The 10447-nt window shown below is 32.5% G+C and overlaps 1 long non-coding RNA gene across 1 annotated transcript; it reads right to left on the bottom strand.

Annotated features, from left to right (window-relative positions):
- Positions 1-935: 935 nt before the first annotated feature.
- LOC106457313 lies at positions 936-8878 on the bottom strand. The gene is made up of 3 exons (XR_001290697.2): positions 8737-8878; positions 8122-8124; positions 936-947 (listed from the first exon to the last, which is right to left on the bottom strand). It is a non-coding gene; the product is annotated as an uncharacterized LOC106457313 (long non-coding RNA).
- Between the last annotated feature and the right edge of the window lie 1569 nt (positions 8879-10447).

The raw sequence follows: 10447 nt of genomic DNA, 5'->3' as shown, positions 1-10447 counted from the left end.
CACGGCTGAAAGGGCGAGCATGTTTAGCGTGACGGGGATTCGAACCCGCAACCCTCAGATTGGGAGTCGAGTGCCCTAACCACCTGACCAGTTATTATAGATTTTCATTACAACCATATAAGGTTGTACTTTTCTTGATAAGGGACATAAAAGCCATTGTTGGAACGTAGTGTTACCAAAACGCAGTGGCTTTTCTTTATATTAGAAGCTGTTAATGTAACTATTTTTTACCAATAATTATGCTACGAATACGCCACGAATTCATTTCATGACTGATACTAAGTTTGACTGGCTCACAATGGAATTGACTGCCTCGACTGCACTTTTCTGCCTCTTTGTTGGTCAAGCTTGATTTCGCAAAATTTATTTATTTCATTTTGTGTGTGTGTGTGCTTTATCGTAAAGATTAGAAACTTCTAATCTACTATATAAAGCACGAAAAGATAAAACTTTCCACAGACACCTTGTCTTCAAGAATTTATTCACTTACAGAAGGAAAGGAAGACTGACAAGAATTCAGTGAACAGAAGTCAACACCAGTGTTAGTATATAATTACAAAATTAAATAAGATTATTATAGCCACTTCAGCATATTTGACCACACTAATTATAGGAGCATGTCATTTACATTATAATTTTAATGGAATAGCTTATTTACACAGGATCATTTCTAAAAGAATGGCTTCTACCAAAGAACAAGTATAAAAATGTGTTTATTCTTTATTTACAATAATGCCAAATCCAAAGTTTTGAGTGTTCAAACTAGTCTTGATTAAACAACAAAAACATCTTTGGACAGTTCTTCCTGACATTAACATAATCTATATGAAGACAAGTTGATGAGAGGTTGAAATATGAAGGTCAAAAGTAAGAAAACCTGTGTAAGCCTGATGAGGCAAAACAACACAGTAGCGTGAATATAAGCAAATTATCACCTTGTTTTTAAACTGTTGACAAAAAATGGTGTCAAATATTGCATCATAGTGCGTAACTATACGTCTTTGCCTGTTACAAAAACCGAGTATAAAAATGGATCAAAAACACTGAAAGACACCACGTATTTTGTAGGTAAAATACACAAGAAAACCCAGCAGAAGTTAGCCTTTACTGCAATTTTTTTAAGTATCTTTACTTAATTTTTATTAAGTGATTCATATATAAACAAAAGACTCACAAATAACCTGTTGTATAAATAGCTTAGAAAAACGTGCTTACAAAACCGACGGGGTCCATCAGTAACTTAAGAGTAAAGAAACAAAATCGTATCCTTGCAGTTCAGTCTCTTAGAACTTCCAACTTTACCTTGTATCGTCGAGAAGATACAAACAGAAAATAGTTCCAACATTAAACGATCAAGTGACAACTTTCAATTAAATACGACTTAAAGGTATCATATAACGTTTATTGTGTAATCAACATATTCAAATACACAAGCTAAAAGTGTTTACAAACATAACAGTGTATATACAACCAACCTATGAAATGAATGAATGTCATTTTCTTTAGCGATCGTATTGCAAAACATCACGTGAACCTTAACATTAAATGTGTTTATTACAGGCGTCTTCTCATTGCGGAAGATAAAACGAGAAATTATAAAGGCAACCAACACATTCAAGTTTGTTACTGTTATCAAATAATTGTATAAAAACAGAAAAAAAAGGTGAAGTTAGTCGTTACACTAACAAAAACGAGTAGCTCAGCTTTCCATAAACAAATCTATAGAAGAAAAAAGTGATTTCAATTAGTACCTTTGAAACTTTTCAGATAAATTTCGATAAAAATTATGAATTCTTGATTTCAGGTAGAATGTTTCTGAATCAATTTCGCTGACAGAAACTGTGATAATGCGGGCAAATCATTCAAAACCAAGAATTCTTTGTCATTTTAACTTGTCACAGGCAAAAGCTTGTTTGTTTGTAATTAAGCACAAAGCTACACAATAGGCTCTCTGTATTCTGCGTACCACGGGTATCGAAACTCGGATTCTAGCGTTGTAAGTCCGCAGACGTACCGCTGTGCCACTGGGGAGGGTGAGCACAGGCAAAAGTACATAACAAACAAACGTTAAGGATACTGAAGTTTTAACATACTGTTTTATTAGTTCACGTTGTGATCACGACAAATTATCATATCGAAAGGTAAGCGTCTCGATAACTTTTTTTAATCACTGTATTTACATAATCCTACAATTATTACATCTGAAAGTCGTATTAGTGCGTAGTACCAGTTGAGAAAGGTTTACTATCTATACCGCACAAAACAGAGGATAATTGTAACTAACAGTTGAGTACTAGGTGACAAACCCAGGGGATGTGCTGACCCCTTATATGGAAAACAGCTGCCTTACAATTTATCTAGGACAAAACAATAATAAAATAATAGCAATCGCCTCTCGATTTTTATGCGAATCAACAAGTTGACGATCCATCATGTGATCTGAAGTGCAAATGATTAGTCCTTTAGTTTACGCTTTTAAATGAACATAGAGTAGTTTTACATGTTTACAGTTCATGGCATTTCACTCAAGTACAAGAACAGCCTAGCCCTAATGTTGATTTCTTGAAATCAGTGTTGATAAGGTTCGACATATCCTCGACCTCTGCTGAAAAAGCTGTTTCTAGGTCATTCTTAGTACCAGGGAGTTTGTAATTAAGCACAAAGCTACACAATGGGCTATCTGTGCTCTGCCCACCACGGGTATCGAAACCTGGATTCTAGCGTTGTATATCCGCAGACATATCGCTGTGCCACTGAGGGGCAGGTGTGAAGAGTTTCTCAAAACCATACCATAAATGTTGAGTGGGATTTGTGTTTGGCCAGTGTGTAGATAATTTCATTCGGTCAATTCATCTTTTTCCAGAGCAGAAGTTAGGGTCAATTGCATCAGTAAACAGTAGCACAAAGGGTCGTATGATGCAGCCCCTATGATGTGTACCATGAATTGCACCGTTCTGTAGGACGTAAAAGTCTGTATGTCCACCAGTGTTTATTCCTGCTAACAACGAGATGGAGATGAGTGAAACTGTTTGTTTTGAATTTCTGTGCTAGCAGTGATAAACTAGAGGGAAGGCAGCTAGCCAACACCACCCACCACAAACTCTTAGGCTACCCCTTCCACCAACAAATAGTAGGAGTATAACACCCCAACTGCTGAAGGGACAAGAATATTCGGTGATAAGATTTGAACTACGACCCGCAGATTGCGGATCGAGCACCCTAACCACTAGACCATACCAGACCTGTGAAAGAGTGAATACTGTGTTTCTACTTTATGAGCTTAAACATGCTTTTTTACCAGCAGACCCCTTCCTCAAATAGATAAGTTAGTTATTCTCCTGTATGTCATCACAACTTTGAAAGTTCTTCCACTCCAGTAAAAAGTAATGAGACCTTTTATGTTTATCTGTTTGAGAACATTGTCTATGAAACGGTTCCTACTATATTTGATCAAAAATTGAGCTACAAATGATTTTTTTACACTAATAATAATATTTTTATAACTATATAAACAACCACTACACTCCTTATTAAAATATTATACTATCGTTACATACGCATTTATAGCAGTACCTAAAAAGAATGCACAATTCATTCCAGTATATTAACAGAAAACACATATATTTTAGTTACCTAAATAGTGAATTATATTATTTTAGAGCAATCTAAAAATAAAAGTATGTTGCTGTATATCCACTGTTCAAACTAAGGTCTATTAAGAGAGAATTGTAGAAAGACTAATCAAACTATAGTTGTTTTTTCCAGCGATAACTATATATGTATACATACACACACACACATACACAAATTACATTTTATTACACTGTGTATTAACCACACGAATATAAAACCTTTAACATGCAACTGAAAGAAATTTATTAATATGGAAAAAAATAATCATAAAACGTAAGATTCTATAATTATAATAAAACACTCGGATTGTCATTATAGAAAATGAAACACAATCACAGTAGTTGTCAGATAGTAACATTTTTGATGCTCCCCTGTCACACAGCTATAAATACTTTTGATGCTCCCCTATCACACAGCTAGAAACATTATTGAAGCTCCCTTTTCCCACAGCTAGAAATACTTTTGATGCTCCCCTATCACACAGCTAGAAACATTTTTGAAGCTCCCTTTTCCCACAGCTAGAAAGACTTTTGATGCTCCCCTATCACACAGCTAGAAACATTTCTCATGGTTCCCTGTAACCCAATTCTAAAGATATACTCTAAGATTATTTACATGTTTACTTCAAACTGTTCTCCCATTCATATCCAGGCAACATGACGAAACATTTGGGTAAACTTATTTTTACTGTCATAAACTATCATATAAACTTGTGACGGTCAATTCTTGGACTACAACAGTCATCGACTACGGACTAAATATTGCGAAGCAGATTTCAACGAGGTTAGCCTTGTGCTCTACATGTTTTAGTAGTACGTGACAGCAGTATTGAATTTTATCTATAACAGCACCATTATATATATACTGCGCATGCTAGAAGTACATGTATATCCCCCGCACGCACAAGAAGATCGATAACACTAACAGAAAACTAAGGCATGTAACCGAGGTAATACGCGTAGTGGTTTCCTATGTAATTTGTAATATAACTTTTTTGACGTTTGTATGATATCGTAAGTAACAATAATTCCTATAAAATTTCTCAGAAATGACTATTCTAAAATTAATTGTCATTCTTCTTCTATACCCGAAGAAAACAGATACACCTAAAGAAACCGTTAGGGTTTGTTTTTTTTAATATCATACGCACTTGTGTCACATCATAAATAATATTCTGTTATTAATACTCACCCTAAAAATCAGATTTCCAAGCGATAAAATTGATAACAACAATTCATGAATTTTATCACATCTTAACTGTTGTTCGTGAAATTAGTGATATAAATAGCACCTTGACCACTATTACGTCAGTCGTATTCTAGCCTGCCTGATAAGCCCTGGTATTAAGCGAAAGGTCTTGTCGGCACTGGATATGGCAGTTCGTTTGTAATTAAGCACAAAGCTACATAATGGTCTATCTGTGCTCTGCCCACCACGGGTATCAAACCCCGGATTCTAGCGTTGTAAGTCCGCAGACATACCGCTGTGCTACTGGGGGAGAGGATATGACAGATTTGGTGTGGTTTGATATATTATTAAATATTTTTTTGCTGTTACTCATAAGCTCTTAGAATTATGTAAGTTAATAATACAGACTGCAACATATTACAAGTATATAGATTTATAAATAACTTTCATATGATATGAAAAAGATTCATCAAAAATATCAGAAGATAATATTTCATTGCAAAAAAAACCCTGGTGGTATAACAGGAAAATAATTTAGGTAAAAACTAACAAATGTCAAACACACCTAATACATATATGACTGAGGTGAAAAAAATGCAAAACATTTAAGAAAAAAAGTTTTTGAGCAGAAAGGTAAAGAGGTTATTATATGTACTTTACATACCATTAGCTGATCTTTTTGTTTTTCTCTTTAGAGAAACAAAATTTGTACACAGATAAAACATTCAGCAGAACCAGTCATACAGTTTAGTATATTATATAAAAAAAAATTAAATATAGCCATATGGAATTGACATAAGTACAAATTATACACAAAGTTTGAGGAATTAAGCAAAAAATGATTCTGATTTAAGTAATATGAAATAAATTTTGTTTTTCATTAAGAAAACAAATGGATAAGAGAAAAAACAATGTTAAAAGTTTTTAAAATTGTTTACAAGTTAGGAAAAATTAGCTACAGAGATAACCCTAATTCTGAAATGATAAAAATGGTCTGTGGACTCTCACTTGAATAAAAAAAACAATAAGAAATACATCTACTGTGAGTAAAATGAATTACTAATGTTTGATGTATTAGATGAATAATTATTTGTCTTGTTATAAAAGGTAATGAGTGAAACAACTTTTCTGAATTATTTGAAAACCTGTAAGTTAACTAGTTATTATTGTTAGGTACTGAATAACCTTTAGTTATCTTGTTTGTTGTTGCTGTAAATGTTCTAAAATGTACAACATTAATATCAGAGATAAAAGCAGGAGTTTATAAAAAGTTCCCTAAAACGTATCTACTAAAAGATATAAAATTCAATTCCTGTAATAGAAATTATTAAACACATTTCCACTGTTAATTTTCGTAATCAATCATAAAATCAAAATTTTAATTAAATTGATTTTTGTTAGGGATATTTCTGAATTGTGATAGACTATAATCATTATTGGCAAATTCTCTTGTATACAACTATGATACAAGCTGACAGACACTGATAAGTTCACTTATATACACTAGGATACAAGATGACAGACAAACCCTAGGAATAGGATTTACACCCTATGCCCACATTCTATAATACAAAACGTACAATAATAGGTGATGGCCCTGTATTTTGCATAATACTAACAAAAGAAAACTTGTGATACATGTTATGCCTCAGTGAATTTATACATTTAGCAATAATAACCATAAGACAAAGTAATCAAAGAATATAAGATAAAAAAAAACTGTTAAACTGTGTTAAGTTGGAAAAGTCTAGCAAACAACGATTTCATAACCTACATTTTTTCAGTCAGACAAACAGCTTCAACTATTAACATAACTGATTCCCTTAGATTACTAGTACACTGTACCAATCATTAGTTTCCAAAACAAACTGATGCTACAATGTCACCTTCAATTACAGTATTTTTTGTTACAAGATAAATCATTTTATCTCACACATTTAAAGATTGTTTATTTATCTAATTCTTTATCCTTTCCCAATATTATACTTATGTGCATTTTCAAGATGTATTTTATTAGAATGAGGTACTACAACATCTAAAGGATAAAGGAAACCACTCTTGGCATGTTTTCATACTAATTTTCTATACACTCTACTATTTCATACGTATTCAAAATGTTTGCTTTATCGCGTAACTCTCCAGTTTGTCACCAAATTTATACAAACATTTTTCTCTTTTTATTCTTTATACTACTGCCATTAACAGCAGATTAAAAGCCTAATAATTGTGATTAATTATGAATGAATAAAGCTGCTACAATTAATAAATCTGATAATAAAAACAGATGATCAAGAAAACACATTATGAAAAAATTAATTCAACTAAAAAAATAAAAAATACAAGCACATGTAAAAAATGTGACAAAGTCTAACAGCATTGCATCATTTTTATTGTAGTTATGCACAGTTCTTACCATTCATTGGTTTCCTATTAATGATTATTTAAAGACATGTAAAATTCTACCTACACAAAAAATATATATATATATATATATTCATGAATACCTTCTATGAGGATAATAACAGTTATTTCTCAGAAATAAGACATTTCCAGAGTGTGCACTATATTTTGAAAGAAAAGATAATGGCTAATCTAAACAGAAAATTCTGTAATGAATAAATGTGCATCTTTGCTTTTAAATTTGTTTACTATTTCTTCAAGTTTACTATCCTTTTCATTCTGCCATATCTGTGAGAAAACAGTCTGTATTTCGAGCACTTTAGGTTTCTGTAATTGTTGTAAATTATAGAAAAATAAAACTTTTCCTCATAGTTTAAATGATTTAACCAAACTGTCATTTAATAGACCATTTCTACAATTTATCAATACTCTTGCTGTAAGAAGAGGACCACAACTGCTTACAGTACTTCAAACAAGGCCTCACCAGTTTTAAACATAGTTAAAACTATTAATTTCATAATTTCTATTAACAGAAACATAAGCTTAATTAGCTCTTTTCACCACAGCTAAATACCCAGAAAAGTGCTAAAGTTTTACCAAATATCACATAAAAATATTTGTTTTGTCCAAAACACCAATGTATCAAACATACAAAAAAGTCCATTCGAAGTTTCCTGCACTTCTCAAAATTGGAATATTCTTAATATTTTCCACATTTTGACATAACCAGTGTCATTTTTTCTAGCATTTTAGTATTATAATGAAATATAACTGTTCTTGAAACTATCCAAATTATTGGCACAAAATGCAAAAAACAAATATTCCAAAACAGGTACCTCTGAAAGTACCACTACTTGTCATTTTCCTAATGGAAAAAATGCTCATGCTATTATTACTTACTGCCTACTTTAACTTTTAAGTACTTAACTGTGAACCAATTTTTCTATCTAGTAATATAATCTACTTTTCCAACAAATTTAGTAAGAATCCAGCTTACTAATTAATCTTTTTGTAAAATACTTTATTAATAAAAACTTAAAGGATATTCTAAGAGACAAAGTACACATCAAAACTGGTATGTTCTTATCAAAGGGAGTAGCCCTATTACGAATAGTAATACTATTATATAGTACTATTAATGTTATAATTATTATGTAATATTCAGTAATACAGAGTAAATTAGTAATATTAGTACTAATATTAATACAGTTAATTGAAATAAAACTAAGAACAAACAAAAGCCATATAACATATACTACCCAAATTGATTAAAATTTAAACTTGGGCAACGACGGGTAATTGAAACGATGAACGTCTCCGAAACAGCGACAATTGAAACAGTAACATATTTTACTGTTTAGTGAATGTACAATTATTTAGGATCTAATGCCAGTGACTAGGTGCAGTTGCACTGCGTTAGCCAATAACAAATCCAAAACAAAACTCAAACACACGTTAAAGTTTATACATTCCAGGATAAGCCTAAACATTTAGTACAAATACAAAGCTTCTTACCTATTTCACGTGTAAGCAGATTTTATGGTTAGGAAATAAATAAGATATAATTATAAAGTAAATAACACGACCATAACAAGGCTTAGCTTCCAAAAGTTATGTACTGACGACGCACACAGTAGCACTACTACACGCCGGCACATTATTTATGAGCATGTGGCGTGATACACTCTCGAACCCAGGAAGTTAGTGATATAACACATAGAATTCCGCGGGAAAATTTGAAATATTGTTATTATATGGCAACACTAATAATGATTTGCCTACACCAAAATTTCCGGCCACTATTACAAACACACAAAACAATAATAACGACTAAGCGCAACAAATCATCAATACAATAACCAAGCCTGAAGTAATAATATCCATAAGATAAACAAAAAAAAACACCTGGTGAAGATTAAATACAAAACATACTCTTAAAGAAAGCCACTCATAGATTGTTTGACCACGTAACAGCAATAATTAATTTATCCCTAAATTCGGAATATATCCCAGCCTCTTGGAAACAAGCCAATGTATTGATGTTCTTGAAAGAAGGAAAACCAATCAATAAGCCAAAAAATTACCTCCCTATCATTCTAACTAGCTGTTTAGGCATAATTTTAGAAAGAATTATTAGCAATAGGATCTTAAAATTTCTAGAGATCACTTCAAAATTAACTGAAGTACAAAACGGTTTCAGAAAATATCGGCAAACAACGGATCATTTAGTTTGGCTTGCTGAAACCGTAATAGATAGTTTTAACAAAAAGAAATGCACTGTCGCTTGCTTTCTCGATATGAGAAAGCTTTTGACACTGTATGGCATAATGGTTTAAGATTCAAATTAAAACAAATGTAATTACACACAGGAGTTATTCACTGGTTATCTAACTTTCTTGAAAACAGAAAATGTAGAGTGTATGTCGAGGACACCTACTCGGAGTATTTCACTCCAGAGGCGGGTGTCTCTCAAGGAGGAGGAGTTAGTCCTATATTATATATCATGTATGTAAGCGACATGCCTCTAATAGACTCAGATTATAGTTCAAAGTCACAAGTTGCAGATGGTGTGGCTATCTGGAAGAGCTCAAATACACCCTCAATAGCAGCAAATAATTTACAACCAGTTTTAAATGAAATCGAAGAATATTGTCAAAAGTACAGAATTAAAATTAGCATATTGTTACGACAGCGGTAGTCACGTAACACTGGTAACACCTCATGATATTCTCGAAGGATCGGGGAACATCACGAATAATCCAGTATGTGCTAGGCGCCCTCTATTCCAGTATATAAGTGCGCCGGTTAACGTGAGATGAATCAATCGGAATTGAATTGCAGACAGAGATAGAGACGGACAATTGAGTCAAGCGCGGGAATCGTTCGTTGTGAATTATAGCGTTTGTTTAAGTTATAGCGTGACTGTGGAAATTAAGTGTATTGCAAAGTTGTATTGAGAAAGAATAAACTAGTTTTATTTAAGAAAGGACTTGTATCGCTAAACTTTCTTCAGAAAGAATTTTTACGGGAAATTAACAAACGACCAGAGGCGTAACAAATTGGTGTGAGAAGTGGGATAAAAAAAATAGCAGATTTGATGGCAGCAATACAAGAACAGCAAAAGAAACAAGAAGAACGAGAAAAGAGACAAGAAGAGAGATTACAGCAGTTGTTGGAGGAGAAAGAAAAAAAACAAGAAGAGAAATTACAACAGTTGTTGGAGGAA

Source organism: Limulus polyphemus, unplaced genomic scaffold (assembly GCF_000517525.1).
Source record: "Limulus polyphemus unplaced genomic scaffold, Limulus_polyphemus-2.1.2 Scaffold315, whole genome shotgun sequence".
Taxonomy (NCBI): Eukaryota; Metazoa; Arthropoda; class Merostomata; order Xiphosura; family Limulidae; genus Limulus; species Limulus polyphemus.
This window is presented reverse-complemented; position numbering and strand designations above follow the sequence as displayed.